This window comes from Eupeodes corollae, chromosome 1 (genome assembly GCF_945859685.1).
Source record: "Eupeodes corollae chromosome 1, idEupCoro1.1, whole genome shotgun sequence".
NCBI classification, from domain to species: Eukaryota; Metazoa; Arthropoda; class Insecta; order Diptera; family Syrphidae; genus Eupeodes; species Eupeodes corollae.
Window position 1 is genome coordinate 158,381,784 of NC_079147.1, and position 26,375 is coordinate 158,408,158.

At 34.0% G+C, this 26,375-nt stretch overlaps 1 protein-coding gene across 1 annotated transcript in view; it reads left to right on the forward strand.

Moving 5' to 3' along the window:
* LOC129939306 (dopamine D2-like receptor) overlaps nt 1-26,375 on the forward strand; it is a 203,282-nt gene that overhangs the window by 129,588 nt on the left and 47,319 nt on the right. The window lies entirely within an intron of this gene.

Sequence of the window (26,375 nt, forward strand, 5' to 3'; positions counted from 1 at the left end):
CACTGTTACCACCGCTTCCGCTGCCGCTCACGCTGTTCCTGGGATAAACAAATACACCATTTAGGCACACTTTTTGTTTAATGTACAAAGTAATAAAAATAATTATTATTCTGTCAACAAAAAAAAAAAAACAACAAAAAGAACTCCTCTTTGCCATTCATTTCGTTCTTATCCTTATAATATCTTAGACTTTTTTCTTGTGGCGTTGTCTTCTGTCTTCGGTGTTTTCTTTTTAACAATTGTGTAGGCGTTAAAAGAGCTTTTATTTTTTATCTGGGAAACCATGTTCTTGAGATCATTCAGGCATTTAGCCATCATAAAGACGAGTTCTTTCTGTTTTCTTCTTTTTTTTGTAACATAGGATTTATGATTAAAATGAGTGAATGTAGGTACATACGTATAGCACATACTTTCTTATACGAGAAGAAAATAGTTCATCTGGTTCTAATAGCTTCCTTGATGGTTATGTAGATAAGTAGGTAATGGAAATTAATAGCATTAAATTATACATAAAATATAGTAATAGCACCCTAAGCCCCGCGAGTTAATTTTGAGCTATAACTAGCAGCGCCAGCGTACCATTTAGGAAGGGATTTTGGAATAGACATTTTTGCATTTGAAGAAGATGTCTTAATTGTGTTTAGTTTAACTGTGTTGGTGTTGTCACATTAAACATCAATATTGCGTGTCTGGAAACTTATCAGACATATTTAAGCTCTTTACTGAACATCCGTTGTTTCGCTTAAATGAGTTAAATGTATACCTATGTGTTTAAAACTTTGCCAATATGCGGTAATATCACCATCGGTCTTGGTCTTCTTCAACAAGCTTTCCAAGTCGACACCGACAGAAGTCAGCACAGCCTGCCATGCGGTCTATAAGGAATCTTCACGTTTTGAATAGTATAACACATATATACTTTCCTACATACAAACGTGGCCAACAAGAGTGATTTCTAAAACCAACTATCGGAAAAATTTCGAATAGTCTTTTAAGCCTTTTTAACGCCCGTCCAATACAATGAAATTTTAGGTGATGTTTGATTCTGAGTTACTTTGACATTTTGATTTCCTGAGTATGGAAGATACGAAGTTTTTTTTTATAATTAGCGAACATAAAAGGGTTTTGTTTACCTTCAATATGCCAAAGACACAGTGTGAGCATTAGGAAAAGAGGGAAGGGTTGGATAGGAGGTGTGGATAGGAGGTGGTTTTAAATTTCTGAACATTTCAATGACAGGGAAAGATAGAGCGTGGCAAGGTGTTCCACATTCGCGTAGTACGGCTAAAAAAGAATCTCTGTACTTCATAGTACGGCCGAAGTTGGGTTCAAGGGTAAGCTGGTGGGCATTCCCAGCAGCGCGGGTATTACGGTTAAATTGTTTAAGGGAGGAAGGCAGCTAGCTATTTCACTAGAGCATAGTCCGTTGAAATAACGGTAAATAGGGGTGAGGCAAGAAACCTTGCGTCGATGTTCGAGTGATGTAAGCGAGTTGATGATGTTAATGTCGCCAATCATTCTAAAAGCTCTTTTTTGAAAACTGTCCAAGAGGCTTAAATAAGTTGCTGGAGCACCAGCCCAGATATGAAAGTTATATTCAAGCTTCGGACGTATAAAACAATTTGTATTGAACGGTTCGAAAGATAATTTCTAATCCAACGAAGAAGAGATTCGTTGATACCGAAAGCACGCATTTTCGATAAGAGAGCAAGATGCCTTTGAATTATCATAATAACATTGAATTGGCTGGTAATTGTTTTAATTAATTAAAATTCCAATTGTAGATACATGGGTTTGGGAAAGATAAGGTAAAATTAAAGAACACATCTCACTTAGATCACTTTGGATTTATTGTCCTTCCCAGGAAAGGGAGAGGATTGAGAGGAGTTTAAAAATGTTGATGAGGATGAGGTTGAGAGCACCACCCTGAATCATTCTAATCTCTGGGAATTTCTAAAGGTTGGAAAGACGAGACTTCGCAAAAGTCGTCGAAATAGTAATTTCCTAATATTGTCATTTTTCTTTTGGCTAGGCTTGGGCATTCGAATAGAAGGTGGAAGATCTTTCTCCGTCTCCTTATCTTCACATCGGTTACATAAATCAGATGAGTCAATAACCATTCTGTTCATGGGATTTGACCTGTTGGGATACCTATTAATGAGGATAGTTAAGGACTACATAGTTTGCAAAACGAATATTCTTTTACTTTTTGGTCATAGATTTCTTGAAACTCTACAAGTTCTCTCAACCATTTCTGTGTGCGAGTTGAAAGTGAAGGGACTTACAATTTTAAGCCGAATCCGAACCGCTAATTTGTGAAAGCACTTTTAATGACAAGATTTACTCAAGGTCAAGTGAAAAAAAAACTTTAGATAGCAAAGGCAGGAATTGAATAAAAGACCTCTGGTATAACATTCCTAAGCACAAACCGTCATGCCAAGGGTACTACAGCCCACCTGCTGCTCGCGATTTCAATGGCACTTTGGTAGATTTGTTATTTTACCCACTCTATTGGCCTGTAGATCATTGATGCTATATTGCTCGGACTAAGCATTGACCGTTTTTGGTCAGTTTGTCTGCATTTTCATTACCATCAAAGTCTGTCTGAATGCCTATGATGTGTATGTTAATAGTGTTATTTATGTTCCTGAGACCAAAGGTAGCCACCTTCCAGTCATTACACTGTGTACGATCAAACAACTTTGACCGTCAACCTGGGAACTCTATTTTGTCTTTTCTATGAAAAAGATAGGTAGATCCTGGTTGAGATAAATTAAGCGAAATTACTTTAGATCCTATAACTTTTAAATTACTATATTATAGCCGATATACTATAAAAGCGAAACTATAAACTTGTAGCGAACGACGAAATGAAAATGCAGCGATTTTTCCCCTAAGGGTTTTTGAACAAGAAAAGAGATTTTATTAAAGTTGAAAGCTTCTATTTATACATACATTTTATTGCAGATTTTTAGAGAGAGAAATTACGTTATTTTTAAGTAACATTTTTAAGGCGAATTCAACAATAAGTTATTATGGCGAATGGTATAAATGAAGCGCCAAATTCAAAAATAAATGTAATAAAAGTAGTAGAATTTATTCAATTTAAGAGTAAGTTAATTATTCAAAATTTAATTCAAAAATAAAGTAATTTATGATGATTTGAGCTCCAACATTCCGCCCCCTTTGAAAGGATCACCTTTCAAGACGGAATCGCCGCCATTTTGCGAATAGGTCTTCGAAATGTTCCTCGTTGAGTTTTAACATCGGCGACTCTTACTCGCCCATCAGGACCTTCGATGACTTTGGTGACTCTTCCCAAGAGCCATTTTTGGGGTGGTAAATTGTCTTCGTGAATGATGACCAAGCTGCCGATAGCGATATTTGGACTTGATGTTGTCCACTTTCCACGACCTTGCAGTTCAGTGACGTACTCGTTGGACCATCGCTTCCAGAAATCAGTTTTGACAGCGTTAATTCGCCGCCACCTTTCGAGATAACTTATGTCGGATACCTCAGTCAATAGTTCGGGAATCGCCTTGAGAGAGGACCCGATCAGGAGATGTGCTGGTGTTAGGGCTTCGAAGTCGTTTGGATCTGTTGATATAGAAGTAATAGGCCTCGAATTCATGATGGCCTCAATCTCGACAAGTGCAGTTGACAGCTCTTCGAATGACAATTTGGCGTTTCCAAGGCTGCGATACAAATGACCCTTAGCGACTTTAACTGCAGCTTCCCAAATTCCACCAAAATTGGGTGCCCTGGGGGGTATAAAATGAAAATTTATATTGGAATTAGTACAATAATTAATGAGATTTTCTTGGTTGGATTTTTTGAACAACATATCTCGCAACTCGCTTAGTTTTGACTGTGCGCCAACAAAATTTGTCGCGTTGTCACAGTGGATGTCTTTGGGAATACCTCTACGACCTATCATTCTTTTTAATGCTCCTATAAAAGCGTCTGCTGAAAGGTCTGATACAGCTTCTAAGTGAACCGCTTTCGAAGCGAAGCAGACAAAAACTGCCACATAGGTTTTATAAGGCACCTTCCCCCTGATTTTGTAGTATGTGTAAATAGGACCACAGAAATCAACCCCACAGCATAAAAATGGACGTGAAGATGTTAATCTTTCTGCAGGCAAATCTCCCATTACTTGGTCATATAACTTCGGTCGATATCTTGCACAATGAGTGCACCTTCGAATAACGCTGCGTGCCAACTGTCGAACATTGATGATCCAAAATCTTTGTCTCGTTAGCGCCACAAGAGCCTTTGGACCTGCATGGTAGTTAGAATAGTGCAAATGTCGAATAAGTTCTTTGCTGAAATTGCAATCTTTTGGAAGCAACATCGGATGTTTGTTTTCCTCTGGAATGTCAGCATGTTTCAATCTGCCACCTACTCTCAACAACAAAAGACCATTTCTGTCCTCGATAAAAGGACATAACCATTTTGTCGATCCTTGAAGTTTTGAGTTTGATTTTACTGCCTGGATCTCCTTCGCAAAATACTCCATTTGTATGACATTAACTATGGTGAGTAACGAATAATCTAACTCCCCAGCTGTAAGGTATCGACCTGGGAATGGAATCCTCAGTAATCGTAAATTGAGATATCTTTTTACGTAAGCAAAGATTCTCAAAACTTTGGTGTACGAGCTAACCTTTTCAATTAAATTGAGATAATAGTTTTTGTCTTTTTGACAAACTAAAACAGTTTTCCTGTGTTCTAGCAATAAATCTTCTGGAGGAGGAGAAGCTCCTAATGAACATGGCCACCTTTCTTCATCCTCGATCAAGAAATCTGGACCCCTGAACCAAATTGAACTTTTAAGCTCTTCCGCTGTACATCCTCGAGAAACTATATCTGCTGGATTGTCAGAAGTTGGAACATGTTTCCAGACCACCTCCTTTGTTGTGTCCTGGATTTCAGCTACTCTATTACCAACGAAAGTATTTAGCTTCGAAGAATGTGTGGATATCCAGTGCAGAACTATTGACGAATCAGTCCAAAAGTAAGTTTCATTGTAGTGCTTGACGATGACCCTTTGTATTGTTACCCAAAGTTTGGATAAGAGATGTGCTGCGCAGAGCTCTAGGCGGGGAAGTGTTCTCTTCTTTGCAGGAGCAACTCTGGATTTGGCGACTAAAAGTTTCACTCCTACGGACCCACTATTGTCAATGCTCCGCAGATAAATGCAGCAGCCATACCCTTTCATAGATGCGTCTGCGAACCCATGTATCTGGAATCTGATATTGTTTTCTAGAAAAACGTATCGAGGAATTGGAAGATTTTGAATTGAGTTGAGATCTGTCATGAATTGACGCCACTCTGTCTCGAGATTTGGAGAAATATTTTCGTCCCAATCGAATTTTTCTATCCAAAGCTGTTGTAGCAGTATCTTAGCCCGGATAATTATTGGACTAAGCAAGCCCATTGGATCAAAAAGAGACGACGAAAGCGAGAGAATAGATCTTTTTGTGTATTTTGTATAGACCCGATTAGGTTTGTATGAAAAAATGAATTCATCAGCACGAGGGTTCCAAGAAATACCTAACGTACTGGTGAGATTGGATTCAGTCAATTTGATGTCCTTTGGTGTAGCTTCTTCAATTAAAGCGATATGATTGCTGTTCCACTTCGAAAGTTCTAAGCCAGCTGTACTCAAAATTGAAACGACTTCATTCCGTTTTTGACAAAGAGTATCCAAGTCGTCTGCCCCAGTTAGCATGTCATCAACGTAAAAGTCCGACTTAAGAACAGCAGCACCTTGACGTTAATTTCAGCCAAATACTGAAGACAGCGAATTGCTAAAAAGGGTGCAGATGATGTGCCGTAAGTTATGGTATTGAGCTGGTAAGTTTGTATTGGGGTATGTTCGTTTTCTCTCCATAAGATGAATTGGAATTTCCTATCCGATGGATGCACAAGGAATTGCCTATACATCTTAACGATATCTGCAGTTAGCGCGTATCGATAAAGTCTAAAACGTAGCAAAATAATCAAAAGCTCATCCTGTATAGTAGGACCCACCATTAGTATTCCATTTAAAGAAATTTGTGATGATGTGCGGCAAGATGCGTCGAAGACTACACGTAACTTTGTTGATACGCTATCAGGCCTTAATACATATTGATGCGGAAGATAATAATGATCTTCATCAAGGTTTGGATTGGGAACTAGAGACATGTGACCTAAACGTTCGTATTCTTTTAAGAAATCAGAATATTGACTTTTTATTGATGCATTTTTGGATAACCTACGCTCAAGCGACAAAAATCTTCTAAAAGCAATATCGTAAGAGCCTCCAAGACAGCTAGGATGTTTTTTGAAAGGTAGTTGTACCATAAGCCGACCGCTAGGAAGCACCTTAATTGTGTCTATGAAATGCTTTTCGCATTCATTCTGCTCTTCAGACCATATTGACCGTAGACCTTGAATTTCTTCAAATTCAAAGAATTTTTCAAAATATTTATCAAGACCAACTTCAAGTGTATTGGCTACGCACGATGCTTTCTTTGTAGTGTTGTATTTTGATTTGTATCTTCCAGATACAATCCATCCTAATGCAGTTTGTTGCAATGATGGAAGACCCTCTCCGAGTTTTATCTGACCTGATTCTAATAAATCGAAGAAAGCTTCAGCCCCTAATAATAAATCGATTTGTGACGGTTGATTAAAATTCTCATCAGCAAGCTCTAAATTAGAAGGTAGATTCCAACTGCTTACATTGAGAGATGCTTCAGGCTGATACCCAGTGATGGAAGGTGCAACTAAAAACTCGAGAGAAATTTCAAAGTTGCTATATCGTGAACGGATTGTTGATTGAGTTTGATATTTTATTTTTGTTTCAGTCACTCCTATTCCGACGATGTCAACATTCTTACGATGTTTCCTTAGACCAAGTGAATTGGCGAACTTTTCATTAATAAAATTGACTTGTGAACCAGAATCTAGTAGAACCCTACCGAGTTGAAAGCCTTCCGATGAGTCCTTGATAAGAACTAATGCTGTTGCTAAAATAACTTGTAATTGAATGGTTAAGGTCTCGACATAAGATACAGGATCGTTGGTTTGCAGCAAGCGAAGTTTGTGGGCGATGAGGATTTACTATTGTTGGCTTTGTTGATGAATGTTTGTTGAATGTCTTCACGCATTGTTCCGAACGAATCTGCTTGCTATCTCTTGCTTCCAAATATTGGCACCGTTTATTGAGTATGCTTGCACAATCCTTCCAATCCGGCAACTTCTTATAGTCCAGTTGTTCATCCCACTTCGATTGTGTATCTGTGTCAACCTTCGACATCGCAATATGAATTATTATTGCGTTACAAATATTCTCATGCGATCCTATAGAAAGTAGCGAACTAATCAACGCCGAAATATTGTCTACCAAGCTCCGTAGAGAAACAGAAGAAGCTTTTTGAACCTTAGGTAATTCGATCAGCTGTGAGATATATTCTAAGAAAATGAGGCAATCATTATCATAGCGCTCTTTCAAACTAAGAAGTGCCTTGGGATAATTGGCTTCCGTGACTTGAAAAGCCTTAACTGTGCCAAGAGCTTGATCACTCAAACAAGAAAGCAAGTAATTAAATTTTTCTATTTTTGTCAAACTTAAATCATTTTCTACCAAATTGTTGTACGAATTTATAAAATTTTTATAGTCTGAATATCTTCCACTAAACTTTGGTAAACGTTGTTTTGGAAGATGACTAATTGTATGTGGGACAGTAGAAACTGTCATGTCTGCGATACTACTTCGTCTACCAGTACCCAAAAGCGAAAGAATTTTAGTTTTTGCGGTGATGTACAAATCTTCTATTTCACCTCTACTAGTATCTGTTGGTAATAAAACTTCTATTTTGGTTTGATATGCTAATATTTGTTTAAAATACGACTCCAAAATTCCTAGACGACATTCAAGTTCAGTTGAAGTTAGGGCGTTAGAATTGGATTCCACGATATTCTTTATCCGAGATATACTTCCTTTAGTAGAAGCTCGTTGTTGTTTTAATTCATCAAGTGTTGGTTCAGCCATTTTAGATTTTTAATTTTCTATTATTCTTTAAACAGCGACAGTAAAAACAAAAACGATTATAATTTATTGAAAATTCAATTAAATTTATTCAACAAATCAAAAATGCTAGGTGGCAACCCTGTTGTAAAGAATAAAATTTCCCAACAAAAAACTGTCCCAACAAATAAAATCTCACGGCGAGTTGAATTCAAAGATAGATTGTGAGAATTGAGATTAATCCAAAATCCAATTTTAACAAGCGAATTTATTCTGTACTAAGAATTTCTTTTCAAAGCATTGAAGGTTAAACCTACGAAAAGGCAAAAGTTGTTTAATGCATTTCAACGACAAAAAAATGCTATTCAAAAAAGCTCTATCAGTGAATTGATCATGAAGCAAAAATCTCCCCCGACGACGACGATGATGGCGATGATGACGATGATGACAACGTTGACGACCTGGGTGATGATGTATTGGCGAAATGAAGATCGATGCACTGATATCAAGTTGAAATCGAATCAGGTGTATACCATGGAGATGTTATGTGGCTACGATAAGAGAGTACGAGCGAATAGAGCAAAGCGATAAATGAAATCAATGATGTTGTGTGCCGAAATGTTGATCTGTGCACTGAAATCGAAATCAGGTGTGTATACTATGAATCCTATTTGTGGATTGTAAGTAACGAGAGAACGAGCGAATAGAGCGAAACGATATTATGCAATGGTGTGGTGAGTGCGTCAATGGGTTAGTTTTCGAAAATATGTTGGAAACGAAAGCTTTTTAATATTGTGTGAATGTGTGTGTGTGTTTCGCCCAAAAGTGGATCGTAATTACACTTTTGTGGATTTTATCAATTTTTACGTGATGAAAGCACCATAAATTATGCGGATGCTGATTATGGTTAGCGAATGAATTTATGTTCGATATATGTTATTTAGTTTATGTAGTTTTATATTTAAATATTTATTTATGAAATTTATTTATAAAGCAGGATATGTTGTTCATAGTTTTATTTAAATATAGTTAGAATATATTTTATGTATGTATATAGTTTAGATCTATATATAATGTACATTTGAAGATTTAGGTAATAGCAAGTTAATGGTCTTTTTTGTATGTCGAATGTGCGTTTTTTTTTTTTTTTTTTTTTTTTTTTTTTTTGGTATTTAGCTTTTATGTTGTAATTAGCTTTAAAATTATGAATTATGATGCTGGAACAACGCACATTTGAATAAAATTCAGACCGGACATACCTGGGTGGGAATTTTTATACTTATTTCCCACAATTTTCTCTGGCTTTTTAACCTGCTGGTTCGTCTTCTTCTGGGATGATTGATGAGAGTTTTCTCCTTGGATTTTGTTCTCCTTTCTCCTGGATTTTAGCACCAACACCATGCACTCGCGACACGAAACCGATAGCGCGACGTAACCGATGAAATTTTCACTTTTAATGCACTAATTTATAGTTTTTTGATTAAGTTTATAGTTTTTATAGTCACTTTTAGTGCAAGATATATATAAGTTTTCACACAGAATTTATTTCTTTTTAAATTTTGTATAGGAATTTATGTGGATTACCACTTTAAACACGTTTGGGCGCCAAAAATGTACGATCAAACAACTTTGACCGTCAACCTGGGAACTCTATTTTGTCTTTTCTATGAAAAAGATAGGTAGATCCTGGTTGAGATAAATTAAGCGAAATTACTTTAGATCCTATAACTTTTAAATTACTATATTATAGCCGATATACTATAAAAGCGAAACTATAAACTTGTAGCGAACGACGAAATGAAAATGCAGCGATTTTTCCCCTAAGGGTTTTTGAACAAGAAAAGAGATTTTATTAAAGTTGAAAGCTTCTATTTATACATACATTTTATTGCAGATTTTTAGAGAGAGAAATTACGTTATTTTTAAGTAACATTTTTAAGGCGAATTCAACAATAAGTTATTATGGCGAATGGTATAAATGAAGCGCCAAATTCAAAAATAAATGTAATAAAAGTAGTAGAATTTATTCAATTTAAGAGTAAGTTAATTATTCAAAATTTAATTCAAAAATAAAGTAATTTATGATGATTTGAGCTCCAACACACTGTATTAGGCGTAATGCGCTTTTGGATAACAAACAAAGATCACGAATTATTTCAATTAAATGTTTAGTACTTGGATTATTATCGAAACCACTTCTGTTATATATTAACAGAAAGATATTAACTCCAAAAAAATTTCAGAAATTGCTGCAGAAGTTGAAATGGTGCTAAACTCTTGATAAAAAGGGCATCAATTAACAAGTTGTTAACCTATGTTGTTTAATTCCAACTATCAGAAGCTTTAACCAAACCACAGAAAATAGTGGAAGTTTATCGAAACTTCAAAATAATATTAACTGGTTTCCTTTCATGCCAAAATTAAGAGATTTCATGATTTCTGCTTTATAAATTGGATACAATTTTTAAATTGCTTTACGACGGCAAAAAAATGCTTTAGTTTTGCCAAGTACATATTTAACTAACAATTTCAATTGGTTGTTGAAGCTTGTAGACTTAGTAACATTTTAATTAATTGCACAGTTTTTTCAAGTCAAATATTAAAAGTCGATTGCCTTAAAAGTCACTGCTATGGCCACCCAAATAGTGTGCTTTGATAATGAATGTGCCGATTTTTTTAAACTTCCCATAGGAAGTTATCCCTAGAGTCGAAATAAAAATTTCTTAGAGAGATGTCTGTGCGTGCGTGTGTACGTACGTTCGTGAAGTGTTTTTTGCCATCCATACCTGAAGACCTATTGGAGATAATCACTTCAAATAAATTTTGTTATACAGAAAATAAAGCAGAAAAATGCAGAGAGGACTCTCATGAAAGTTGGGTGGGTTGTTTTGCTATCTTATTTATTTAAAACAAATGTTAACATTTTTGTTAACCCTAAATATCTCACGAACCAATAACGCTATGACTTGAATTAAATTTTAAAATTATATTGTAAGGTAATCCAAGCAAATATATTTTTGGAAAGAATTCAATTAATGTTTTTTTTTTTCATGAAAAACACTGACAAAACAAATTTGTCATCTCAAAAATTTTACGAACAAAAAATTATTTTATCTCCAAACTAATTTTGTAAAACGAAGAATTACATTTTTACATCTAGTGAAATTTTGAGAAAAATCGAATTGACAATTTTCTTATATAAAAGAGGTTGGGATGCAACCCACACTGATAAATTCCCATTCAGTCTGTCGATTTGTCTTAGTTTAAAATGTGTTGGTTTTCGTGGTGGGCTAGAAAAGTTTAGTTGAATATTTCTTAAAAATTTTAAAATTACCAACAATATTTTTCAATGCAAGAAATAGTTTAGTCTGAAAATCTAGCTTTGTTACATAGATTTTGAGTCGAAAACAAATTTTTACCAATTGTAGTAGCAATTCTTTAATTTTTACAAATTGTATGAATACAATTTTTTTTAAAAGAGATATCAAGAACCGACTATCAAATTTTAACAAATTTCCGTCCTATTTTTTGTAGATTTATTTTTTTTATAAAAAAAAACAATTGTTGGATTTTTGAAAAAAACTACTGAATGTCGAAAACAATATTTTCTGTGAAATAAAAAAAGTTTGAAGACTATATTTTTTATTCTTGAAAAGCTATTTGAGTCGAAAGCACATTTTTACCAATCGACGTTTTCTTCGTTGTCCATAGCTCCAGAACCAGAAGAGACATCGACTTCAAATATATTTTGTTACACATGTAATATTGCAGAAAGATTTAGAGAGGGCTGTCAAGAAAATTGCGTGGGTGTTTTTTTTACCATCGCAGTTTAAAAAAAGGTGAACATTTTGGTTAACCCTAAAAATCTCACGAACCAAAAACATTAGACACTTTAATTAAATTTTATATAATATATTGTTACGTGATACCAAATTTGTTTATTTTTTGAAAAAAAAAATCCAATTAACGATTTTCTTATAAATCAAAAATAAAAAAAAAATTGTAATCTCGAATTTTTACGAATACAAAATGATTTTATCTCCAAAACAATTTTGAGTATAGAAAAATAAAGTTTTTAACATTTGGAAAATGTTGAGAAAAGCCAAAAAGACAATTTTTTTACAAAAATTAATAAAAGTTGGTAAAAATTGATTTTCGACTCATATAGCTTTTCAAAATTTTGAGATATTGGTTTTAAACTTCTTTTAAGAAATATTGTTGTCAACATTCATTTAGGTTTTGAGAAAAATCTATTTGACAGTTTTTACAAAAAATAAAAAGCTAACAAAAAAACAATAGGTACTAAAACTTCTTAAAAATGTATTTTCGACTTAAATAACTTTTCAAAAACTAAAAATATTGTCTTCAAACTTTTTTTTTTAAAACCGAAAATATTGTTTTTGAATTTCAGTAGTTTTTTTAATAAAAATCGGTTCGTTTTTTTCATAAGAGAATTCAATTCCCAAGAAATAGTGCGCAAATTTGGTAAAAATTGATGTTCATTTCTTGATATCTGTCAAAATAATTTGATTCATCCAATTTGTAAAAAATTAAGAAATACTATTTAAATTAGTAAAAATTAGTTTTCGACTAAAAATTTATTTAACAAAAATAGATTTTCAAAGTAAACTACATATTTCTTTACATGAAACATATTGTTGGAAATTTTAAAATTTTTAAGAACAATTCAACTGACAATTTTTTTAACCGAACACATAAACTTACAAACTTTTAAGCAAGACAAATCGACAGGCGGAATGGGAACCTACCTCGTTTTTAGGTTTGTAATTTTATAAATAAAAGGATAATTCAATTTTTCTCAAAATTTTACCAGATATTAAAAACATTATTCTTCGTTGCACACAATTGGTTTGGAGATAAAATCATCTTTTGTTCGTAAAATGTTTGACATGACAAATATTTTTTTTTCAATTTTTTTGATTTATACAAAAAATCGTTAGTTTTTATTTTTCCAATATGTAATAATACAATTTAATTCAATTCAATTGCGTTATTGGTCTTAGAGATATTTTGGGTTAACCAAAATTGTATTATTATTATCCGTATAGCAACATTTTTTTGGAGTCGATATCTCTTCTGTTACTTGAGTTATAGACGACGAAAAAACTGCCCGAACGTACACACGCAGGCACAGATATTTTTCTAAAAATCGATTCTAGCATGGATCGATTTGACAAATCTGACCCATTACAATAACTTCCTATTTGAAGTTAATAAAAACGAGTTAAGTTAAACAAATGAGTTGAAAACAAACTTTAGTGTCTCACTTTTAAATTACGCGTTATAGATTCTGTTTTTACTTCAGTTCTCGAGAGATTCAAAGTTCTTAAATTTTTTTTTATTTAAGAGATAATCCGTTTTGAATGAAGAAAAAAACACTTAATATCAAATTGGATATCTCTTATTCAAGTTTTATTCAATCTAAATATTTGCTCCTTCTCTCAGAAAGATCTAATAAAAATAATTAAAATTTAAGGCATTAATAAAGTTTTTTTCTAAATTCTAAATGTGAAAAGAAGGATTTTAGCTGTTTTTGACAGCAAACCGCTTTTTGGTGAATATCGTTGAATTGCAAACAAATCTTTTCATATACATAAAACTTCAGCCTTATGGCTTGTTTGTCAATTGGTCAAAAGTTTATGGTCTGGATTTTCAATTCATATTAAGTTGTTGGTCCAGTCCTCAGTTAAAAGTAGTACTTTAAGCAACAAAGTTTAAAGCAGTAAAATGTAAATTTAATTTTCATACATACATATATGTACATATAAAAAAGACGATTAGACGCAACCCACACTGATAAATCCAATCCCGTCTATCTATTTGTCTTATTTAAAACTTTAACATTTAACATTAAAAATATTAATAACAATATTTTGTGTGTGGTAAATAATTCGAAGTCGGTATTTTTCTTTGTTCTCAAAACATATTCCTTATCAGTTTTTGTTTTGTTTTTGTAGTTGAATTTTTTTACTTTTATTTTTTGAAAAAAGTTTTTCTGTTTCACCAGACAATATTCCAACGCTTCTTTTAAATACTTGTGCTAATATAATTGCTACACCACTTTGTATAATATTTAAACTTTCTTTAAGTAATGGTGAGTTCTTAGATGAATGGAAATACTCTATTAAAACTCCTCTTCATAAATCAGGTAGGTACAAAAAGTTCGATTGAAAATTACAGACCAATTGCAAAACTGCAGTTAATTTCTAAGGTTTTCGAAGCAGTAGTAAAAATCAAATTGCATAATTTTATTCACAATAACGTTTCAATTTACCAACAAGGTTTCCAAAAATTTACTACTGCAAACTTATCAATTTTTTCAAATTGTGGTGAAAATGCGTTCTCAAGTGAAGACACTATTTACACTGATTTTTCAAATGCTTTCGACCGCGTTCAACATAGTGTTCTCTTTAAAAAAAAAACTAGAGATGTATGGATTTCACTCTCAGCTCCTAATGTAGATAAAGAGATATTTAGTAGGTAGAAATACATAGGTGGTAAAAATTGATAATGCCTTGTCCAAGGAAATTATTAATTTTTCGGGTGTTCCTCAAGGTAGTCACCTTGGACCACTTCTTCTTATCATTTTTATTAACGGTTTACTATTACATCTTATTTTTTCTAAATTTCTGACGATTTGGAAAATATTTAGTTCCAAAAATTCACTTAACGATGCAAAAAAAAATTAAAATTGATTTAAATAATTTAATTAAAGGGTGTAATTTCAATGGTCTATATTTTAACAATAAGAAATGTAGCGTTGTGACATTTTCTAGAAATCACAGTCCATTATATTATAATTATAAACTTGAAAACGGCATTTTACAAAGACTTGATAGCCTTAAGGATCTAGGCGAAATCTTCGATTCTAAAATGAATTTCTCAAATCACAAAAGCAAACTATAAGCTAGGTTTGTTTTTCGAAATCCAAAAGATTTCGAAGACCCTATGTCTATGTTTTTATTTATGCGCCTTTTAAAAACTTCTAAGAAAATCTACCATACAATGAAATCAGTTTGAAGGCAATACTTCGTTAATTCACGAGATATCGAGACCCGAACAACAATTTTTACCAATTTTGCGTACCTTTTTTTTGTGGATTTAAAACATTTATCACGACAAGCGAATCGAACATTCGACTTAAAGCGAATGTTTGAAAAATCTAATATAGAACCAATTTAAGATGGAAGAATTTCGACGTTCAAATAGGTTAACATCGCTTTTTCCAATATAGTTGCCTTTTTTAACAAATTATGTACCTGTTTTTATACAAATTTTACTGAATATCGAAAACAATATTTTCTATAACATGAAATAAGTTTAAAGACAATATCTTAATTTTTTCAAGAAATTATTTAAGTCGAAAATCCATTTGACAGAAACTGGTGATATTTCTCTTTTAAAATATTGACTATGCACACCTACCACAATGACCTATATGAAAACTACACCATGCTGTTGTTGTAGTTTGCGGATTAAGCGGTATTTACATAAAGTAAGTAATGCTGGCTTAATAATTGTTAGGCGAAAAATCCTTGTTCGAAAACTGAGGTTAAGGCTTTTTATGTTTTGACATCATCACCTAATTAAAATGTTGCGTGTGTTTTTTATTCCTAAACTTTAATGTTCTAAAATTGTTATTTTAGAGAATTTTTTCGACGTAAATGGTTTTGGTCAACGGTTTTGAAATTCAGAGTTATCAAATCATAATATTTCGAAAAAAACCCTTTTAAACGAAAAAATCTCTGAACATATGAATACTGAAAACCTCAAACCTCAACCACTTCAAATCAAAGTGTCAAATTCAAACTGGTATTTTCCACCTTTGATTAATTTAGCGGTAGTTAAATTAAGGGTTGTAATATAAATTTTTAGTGTTATTGAAAAGTTATGTAACGAAAAATAGGTTTTAGATCTTAAAACAATTTTGGTTTGCAGAAGTTTATTTTGGAAGAATGATTTAAATTAAGCTTTACAATAGATTGGAAAGAATTGCTTGTACAATTTGATAACCCAGCGCAGGGGGACCTAGTTATATAATATCCGCCCAAGTTTTAATGATAACCAATAACAATTTAAGTTCAGTATTGTATCTATAAAATGTATGTAGTCGTGACATAAGTTTAGTCACAAAACTTCAAAACGTTGTTGCTTAAATTATAGATTATCCTTTTTTTCTAAACTTACTTACTTACATACTTAAGGTGGCGCTACTGTCCGGTATAAACTAGGGCCTCACCCAACAAAAATTTACATTTGGCTCGATCTAGACTTGACTCTATACAGTTCTTCCCTGTCAATGGTGTCATATGCGGCATTGAAATCGATGAAGAGATGGTGGATGTCAATTTGATGTTCTTGGGTTTTTTCCAGGATACGCTGTGATGTGAATATTCCTCTATTGGTGTAGTTTAGATAGCCCTCTTTTTTCAGGTTCGGCCAAACAATACTGAGGTTCCATTCATCGGGCAAGCGGATTTGTTAGGCTTCAGCTTGGATATGACAATTTAAGACGGGAAGAAGGGATCATTGATTTTCGCCGTCTTTATTGAATGGATTTTCTGCCTGACAGCGGAATTCGGTTCGTCGTAGTCGTTGCAAAGTAGTTCTTTTATATCTTTTATATCCTTAACATTGGCTGCGGTTCCACTATGTTTCCACTTTCGTCTTTGCAGCCTTCGGTTCTAAGATTATGTAATTGTGAATTTCCTTTCACCTGTTCATACATTTTTCGAACTTCATTTCTGCTTTAAACCTCTCAACATCTTCGACCGCATGGTGCCCTCTCTTTTTCCTTTTGTGAAATCGGTCTCTTCTCTTCTGCTTATAAAGCTCATGAACAGCTCTTGTCCTTCCATGCAAGTCCGCTTTGTGTGCCTTTTGTTGGGCTACATTTTCCTGCCGATATTCCTCATCAAACCAGGGGTCTCTTTTTGGTGGCAGTTTGAAACCCAGCACCAAGGTGCGGCTTTTTTGATTGCATCTAGGCAAATTTGCCAATGGTTCTCGATACATTATGTTGGCGGCAGAGATCTTACAAAGAGGTTAGTTGTGACTCGGTTGTACAAGTTTTTGGCGTGGCGGTTTCTTGCGATTGTAGTCGTTCGGCGTTGTATATCCTCCCAGCACCTCCTTGTTTTGTCTACTTTGGAAACTCGAAGTGCTACCTTGGATACAGCTTGGCAGTTGTGAGAGTCGATTTTATCTCCTCGGAAAGTTCGTACATCCATGATACTAGAAGCATATCGAACGACCATTGCAATATGGTCAATCTGGTTGACAGTTGATTTATCTGGAGAACTTTATGTTGAGGTGTGGAAAACGCGTACTGGCTACCGTGATGTTTCGCCCCCCAGCAAAATCGATGATCCTGAATCCATTTCCGGAGGTGTTGTCGTGCAGGCTGTTGCTCCAGATTTATCCGTCCTTTCTAGTTTGGCATTAAAATCGAAGAGCTCTTTACAGGCCTGTTGGAAGAAAAAGTGAACAATTAGAAGGACCCTTCCTCTTCTTTGGGTTTGAAGGCTGTTGGTAAGGTTTTTCTTTGACATCGATATTTTGGAATCTATTGATTGTGGTTAACCCAGTTCATCTACAACAGCTATGTCTGATTCTAGAATATCGAGGATGACCAAGTCATATACATGAAGCTGTCCTTCCCACCTCCGGATCCAGTTTTTCGGGCGTTGTCTATTTTATTCTACAAATTGACAGAAAACAATCATGGACTCATTTGTCTTAAAAGTAATATATAGTTCGTGTCGTGTAAAAAAGAATTATTCATTCCTAACAGGACAAAACCTTTATTTTTAAATTTACCTAAATAGTTGAAACTGTTTCAAAATATGATGCATGGCTCTATCTATATTATCATCATTAGTTGCATCCCCATGTAGCCTCCCTCTATTATATGGCCTTGGCTTTTAGACTTAATTTTCTATCTGTAAAACGTCCTATTTACTTCAAAATATTCTCAAAAAGTATTTGGAAAATTGCCAACTTATTACTCATAAATTAAAAAAAAAATCTTACTTAAATTTGAAAAATGTATCCCTAGCTATTATAACATCTTCTGCATAAAGCTTGTGTTCATTAAGGCAAAATAAAAAACACAGACAAAACTGGAAAGTTTTATGTACAAATTGAGTATCGTGTTTCATTTTAACAGCTATATCAATCAAAAAAGATAGTATTCTCTGGAGTACGGACAAATTTACCAATCTCTACGCTACCACTGAAGGCCATAGCTTGACTTCGAAAGAATGATAAATTGTGCATTCTCGATTGCAAGTTAATTTTAAACGTGTCGCGGATGCCAATATTTTTCAACAAATTGGAAAGGATGTTGAATAGAAAATAATATATGTATGTAGTCAGTCTTTGTACAAAAAGTTGAATTTCTATATACAAAGGATGTACCTATAACCTACCTAATTTTGTTTTGTTTGATGTTGACTTTTATCGTAACATAGCTCAATAAATGTGGTGATTAGATTTAATTACATGGTGGGATGTTATTTTGTTTGTGGCTTGTGAATAATAATCAAATCTTTATTAATAACGCAAGAAGTTACGTGATTTAATGTTGGGAAAATAATGGTCTGTAATTATAATTTCTTTTAGTTTTGGAAAGATTACACAGGTGGACAAAATTGAGTTTTTTTCTGTCCAACGAACAAATAGATTAATTTGTCCTACATTTGCTTCAGATTTTTAAAATATGTATATTGAAAAATGTTAAAGATAACCCAACACCAGACAGAACAGAGAAATTCTTTGGTATAGGGCTGGAAAACTAAGTTGTTAAACCAATTTTTTGTTTTAGTTGAAAGTCTGCCATTTAAGAAAATGACTTAATTATCGCACCCATAACAATTGTTAAAAACTACTACAAAAATGTTGATTCTGCCACAGCTCATATAACAACTGATTCCGGCTGACTATTCACAACTTCGAAGATACGTCGAAAGTGTGCTTGAACAACAGGCGGTGGACGGCGATTTTTCGAACAAAATTTTCTTTTTAGTTTGTTTAATAAATAGTTCTTTGTTTTCTTTAAATGTACAATAATTTGGCGACGAGAGATAAACAATGGATTCCCAGCAATTGAATCAAATTTTAAAAGCTTTTTAGGATCAAAAGAAGTTGATAACTGTCCTTGTTGCACTATTGCAAATACCTTCAGGCCATTTCAATATTCAATCTTTTTACGACGCTGAAAAAAAAAAATTTTCAAATTATCTAGAGCGGTTTTGAAAATTATGGCAGCATGAAAAATGTTGTAGACGAAGCCAAAAAAGCACAAATTCTATGTGTTTCTATTGGTTCATAACATTACAACAAGCTAGCTGCATTTCTAGGACCTAAAAAAGCTATAAAGAACCTTAATCTTAAGAACCTAATTCTAAAGAAGAATGTAGTGGTTTCTCAACATTACTTTCTTAATGTTTTTCAAAAGGACTATCAAAATATCACTGATTTTGTATCCTCGCTATACAAAAAAGTATTTTTGAATGTGGATTAAACGTGACATGTGAATGCCAAAAATCTGTTTCCGTGTCTGAAATTTTTCTAAGTGCTCAATTTATTCGTGGTCTGAGAGACGATGGCTACGCGAACAGGTTTTAGTCCGAAAAGATGAAATTTTACTCATAGCAACGGCTCTTGAAGCTTCAAAAATCGAAAGCAAGGAACTGCGACCAAATTCAAGAAGCAAGGCCGACTGCAAAGCCGCCCAAAGTCATACGGTCATTAACGTTCAAAACCTCAATTTATCAACTACAAGCATCTGGGTGGAGTTCAACAAATCACAGCTCAAGTGTAACTCTTACAAAAGAGAAGGTCATATTTGAAAGGTATGTCTTTCAACACTTTTATCTAAAAATAAAAATTCCAGCAAATATTCTACGAACGCCGTTAATGTCCAAGATTGTGCCAACGCTTAAGCTGAGCATTTAGTACTCTACAAGTTAGAATTAATTGAAGACGAAATACTGGATTTATTAGAAATCAACAATTGCGACAAATAACTCATCGATGCGACTCTCGGCTATAAGACTCAAAAATGCAAAGTATATTTAGGTGCAAAATATTTACTTCTAGTCGAAAATGATGTTCGTCATCTTAATTTAAGTCGAACTTTGACCAAATCCCAAGTTGCTTTTGATTCAAATATGTTAAACCCGTCAACCTTGTTTCAAAGTCAACTAAACAACTCAATCGATGACAAAACCATTTTCTGCAATATTTGGAGAGAAAGAAACGTGCCCTTTGCTCTACAAGTCGACAAAGAATTCAATTCACTTGAAATGAAAATGGAATTATTACGTTTTTTTCTGCAAGTGACTGGGGTTCTATTCTAGTGGTAATACCGAAACCTGATGGCGGAGTACATCTCTGTATGGACTACAAGTTTGGTGTTAATGAACGACTAGTACAAACTAACCACCCGATTCGATGAATTGATGACGTTTTACCCAGCATATGCAACTCTCAATAAGTTTGCAGGTTAGACCTGTACAAAGCTTACCTACATTTGGGAGTCGACGTAGAAAGTAGAAAAATTCAGACCTTATCAACATATATTACCGCATGAACCGTCTTAGTTTTGGAATCAAGACCGCATGTTCAGATTTCAATCGAATACTATGTCAAATTCTCAAAGCGTTGAAGCCTATTTCGATAACATAATTGTCTAAGGTCCAATGAGAAACGAATGTGCTTAAAACCTTGTTGCATGTCTACACAAGCTCACTAAATACGACCTCCACATCAATACGAAAAAATGTTTATTCTTACAACAAAAGATAAGTTCTTTGGGACATGTAATTGAATTCAACAAAATAAGTTAATCTCAGGAAAAAGTACGTGCTATACAAGATATGCATTCTCCTTCGAATCCTGATGATGTAAAAAAGTTCTTTGCCTTGTTACGTATTACTCTCGATCTATCCTAGATTTCTCAACTATGTCACAACCTCTACGCTGTCGTCTCCAGCAAGGACAAAAATGGTACTGGTCTTAAAAATGCGAGTCAGCGTTTATCAAACTAAAGGTCGAACTATGCAGCGACCGAGTCCTCATGCCTTTTAATCCTACCTTGTCTGTCATTCTTATAACTGACACCAGTCAAGTCGTATTAAGTCATACTTTAAATTGAATTAAAAAAAACCCTTAGCCTACGCTTCACGTCCTCTGACGAAATCAGAACAAAATTATAGCCAGCTGGACCGCAAAGCCTTTGCTATTATTTTTGGTGGTGCTCATTTTTACAAATATCTTCAGCAGACGTTTCCTTCTTGTGACAGACAATCAGCCCTTGTCAAGAATTCGTCATCCACATAAGGCATTGCCTCAGATGACTTGAGCTCGACTTCTCAGATACGCTTCACTTCTATCCGGATTCAATTATTCTGTTCAATTCAAACCAGGCGAAAGTAATCAGAATGTCGATTGCTTACCTTGAGGTCCAGTACAATACCTTAAATTCACAGCTGATCAATCAATTAGTTAAGAAGTCGATGTGTTGTAAAATAAAACAAATTTACAGATTTCAAGCAAAGAAGTTACTGCTCAAATCATCAAAGAGAAGACAAAAGAGGAATCTGATCTTCGAAAAATGATCATCGACCTAAAAGCGAAAGATCGAATTCTACTTCCACATTCTTGACGCTCAAACATTTTGACAGAACTTCACGAAACGACCTTGGTTATCACTAAGATGAAATAACTTGCCCGACAAGATGTATATTGGAATAATATTGACAAGGACATCAAGCGGTTGGTAAGAAACTTCGAAAATTGTACAATCAACGGATCTAATCCACCGAATGCTCCAAGGTTACACCTCAACAAAATTGGGAATGAATGCACATCGATTAGGCTGGACCTTTCCGAAAATTTCTACTTCCTCGTTTGTATTGATGCGAAATCAAAATAGGCAGAAATCAGAGCAATCAAAGATGTTTCAACTAGCTCAAGTATACCACAAATTACATCAACATATTTTCTCCACTCATGGATATTCTCAAGTTACGGTATCCCACAATGCTTCAATTTTTCAAAGCTATGAGTTTCATTCATTTTGTTCAAACCACGGTATTTTACAAAAGTTTATTGATTCTCCAACAAATGGACTTGCCGAAAGAAATATACAAACGCTAAAACACTGATCAAAAGCTCTCTCAAATGATCGAACACCAATACATACAAAAATACAGAACATACTTTTGCAATGCCATGCTACACCCCTCGCCTATGAAAAATCAACAGCTGAACTCTACCTGAGCAGAAAACTAAGAATACGAATTGATGCCATTTTTTCATATTATCCACAACCTCACCAATTGGAATACAAACAATCTCGTTTATTGCAAGGGGGGGAGAAAGTTCAAGTAAAAAATCTTAGTAAATGGCAGTTTGGAGAAATCATAACTAAATTGGGAAAGCGTCATTACCTCGTTACTCTATAGACTCTGGTAGCACGATCAAACGACAAGTCAACTAACTTCTAACAAAAAAAAAATAAATTAGGTGGCACGACAGTCCGTTGAAAACCAAGGCCTAGTGACTTACAACTCTCAACCATTCCTGTGTTCGAGTAATGTTGTCAGGAATTGAGGGGACCTACAGTTTATATGCCGACTCCAAACGGCTAATTTTGAGAAAGCACTTTTTCATGACAATAGTTACTCTTGAAGAATTTGTCAATTCCTCGCAAGAGGCAGTACCCGTGAAAAGACTTTAGATGGCATAGGCAGGGATCGAACTCAAGACCTCTAGCATGACAGTCTAACGCACTAACCATCATGCCACGGGTACCACAAACTTCTAACAACTTTGGTAAAAAAGAAATCTGTTTTATGGGGCCCAGGTCAAAGATTCAACATTTCAAAACCAAGCAATCCTAATCCTGGTTCCGTTATCTCTTCATCCTCAAGTTAATCCAGCTCAAGTAATTCCTGCTAATTTATTGGTATTAATCAGTCATAACAGTCCAGTCCAGTTCAACAAGAAATTTGAAGATCAACTAGAGGAAGACACCCTCCAGTCCGTTTTGGTAATAGTGTTAACCATATCCTTTACTAAGTGGGGGAGACTGTGGTGTTTGTTCTATCTACCTACTTGTTCATATCCCACTTTGTAAATAATTTGTCTATATTTGGTTCTCTACTTTTTTCATATTATTCAATTTTTCATTAATTATGTTCATTCGAATTTTGATTTTATTAAATAAACATCTTATAATTTGGTTTGTTCAATAATACTTAGTTCTTTTTTGCTTGAGCATTTTGCTAAATTTTCTTCTTTCTTAAGTCTACAACTTGCTTTGGTATGGCCAAGCTTTCCGCTGTTGTACTATCTTCCATTGAATTTCTAGTTCTTATTTATCTTCAAAGCAAATGCATTTGGTGTTTTTTTTAAATCTTCATATATCTTTATTTCCTTCAGATCGGTCCATTCTCTTTCGCTCTTCAGCAAGCAGTCTTTGCTATACAAATTGAACGGTAAGATCATCTTCCTTCATGTTCTCGAGATCTGTTACTATAGCGATACAAGATCGCTCTCTGCTAACGTTGCACCTGCTGACTTCAAGCTTCTGATTAGATCATTAAAATCCAGGAAATGATCCTTCAATGAAGGAATGGCAATCTAGTAAGAAAAGTCTACGAAAAGGCACCTCGTACGGCTTTTGAAATACTTGGACCACATTTTTTTAAAGAATATTGTCCTTCTCGAACCCTTTTATTGACTGATTCGGCTGAGGATGAATTATGTTCTTGAAATCTTTTCTAATGACTTCTAGATATTTATCATTTGACCCTTTTTAACTACTTTTAACTTACTGTTATCCAGATTTCCAACTAATTTTGTTCTCCTGTCGGGCACCAAAACATCCAACCAACTTCTGCCTAATAGCGGCTTAAATTCTTGATTAGTTTCAATGACAATTAACTCCAATTGATACATTTTATCGTGACACTCCACTTGGACTTTGATTTTCCGTTTGCATGTTAATTTCTGACCTGTAACTGAACATAAATCTACAATATATGGTTCTAATTTAATTTTTGAGACCAAATTATTATACTCTCCTAATCCGATTAATGAAGAACAAGGTAGAGTACTCACCTCCATAAAGCGTGCTCAGCTGACTTTACTGAATAGATCTTGTCCACATCAATGATCTGATCAACAAAATTTATTTTGGACTGCGATTTTGTTGCTTTATTCCTGCATACAGTGGACGTGTGCCCCATTCGATTACATGTAAAACGTAAATGTAAAACAGCGATGACAATTTACTTTTTTGTGGGTATATACTTTGCCTGATGATCCATGCGCTTTCCTTTTTTGTATGAGTCTTTTTTGATGGAACCTGACATTGATGCCTGCTGAAAAGCTTTGTGACAATCTTCTGACGACTGATTTGGACGAATAGCATGTGCTTCTTTTCTTGACATTTCCATATTGAGCCCAAGTTCAAGACACTCTTCGAAATTTAACTTTGAGTTATTTAATAAATTACCGCTGAATATCTTCAGACATGGTTCCAGCAATAAAACGATCGGTAAGAGCATCGTCTAAAGCTCTTGAATTAAGCTGAACCGAAGACATGATTTCGGGCTCTTGGAAATCTTTACAGCACTTTGCTGATGTTTTTACTACTAAATGCAAAACCTCTAAAAAATTGCCAAAACCACATGTCGAAGCCAGCGATTTAAGACGAATGATAAATTCTGTGTGCTCTCTCCTTCACATTGAAATGCTTTGTTAAACTTATAACGCTCAGCTCGTATTCTGACTCTTTGTGCGAAGTGGCCTCGCAAATTTGTTTTTTTTGGTTGGACTTAATTTTTTAGAATTGCATACGTATTTTTCCTCTTGTATTTCATTTAGTTGAAAATACATTCGTAATCGATCTTCATACGATTCGTAGTCTTCACCAGGTTCATATTCCTGTAATTTTCCCAATGACTGAGATGACATTATTCACTTGTTTGATTTTTCAGTACTTTGACAATTTGACAAAAAAAAGTTATTATTTCCTGTTTTGTCTTTTAAACCTTGTCGCCACTTTTGTGTTTACGTTGAGGAAATAAAACTATGGTTACAATTCTTAATGATTCAAGTTTTCTTTATTAATTAAAAATACGTCTTACTCTAAGCTGAGGTTTAGGGAGAAGACCAAATCTGATGTCTCTCAAAATGGATGTCCATCGGGAGTCTAAGTATTTGGTATAATTTCTAAGTTGTACCAACTTAAACAAATAAAAAGCATTGCCATAATATTGTATTAGTACAATTATAAATATTTAAATATACTACACATAGTCCAAACAATTCTATTATACCACGTTTTTGAAGTAAATTACAAATTATAAAAACAATGTTGAAACGGGTATTTTAAAAATATAAGCATATACGTAGTTTAAATCGAAGTTCGGACTTAATTTATTTATTTATGCATTACAGAAAAATAAAGTGTCTATGTATATTCAAGTTTCATTCTGAGTTCAGGCATATTTAAATTGTAGAATTTATGAAAAATTGATAATCTCTTTTCAAAATTAGAAATTGTTAAATTCGATCCACTCACCTTTTAGTATTGGAAAGTGTGAGCTATCACTTTTCAGGTTCACAGATTCTCAAGGCGCCTTTGTATAAGAAATCAGGAGTTTTAAACGAGCAGACCTTCTGTGATTTTGTACGTTTACATTTCTATCTACAGCTATGGAGATAGTTAAATTCCTTTTGATTCCATTGTTTTCCAGCCACCTTTGTTGTTTCCATTCTTTTTGTTACTTACTTAACAGATCCGTAATGTTCATTCACGTATCTGCTTATCCATTCACTGTTTATTCAGACGTAACAATTTAAGGCATCTTCATCCACCTTTGACAAAGTCGATATACCTGCCTGCTCCTTTGCTCCACAAATACAAAATAACGGAGATGATTAGATAGGATATTCTATAAAGGATATTCTTATATTGGTAGTTACATAAAAGGTCACCTGTAGGTGTTTCATTAAATAATGTTCGTAGGGATCATTTAAGCCACTCCACACTATAATTTCGTAACACAGAATCGAAGAAAATAAAAAGGTCACTAAATTGTCGACATTATGTGCATAGCAAGTTGGGTATGTTTTCGAAGGTATCTCATTTTTTAAGGCATAATTTCGAATAAACAGAAAGTTCTTCCCTTTTGAATTATTTGTTCTTTATTTATAAAATCACATGTTATATGTTTATATGTGTAGTGTACTCCGGAAGATCTAAGATCCCATATAAATATTTATCTCTGAAAGGGTTCAAAGAATGCCTTTTTTG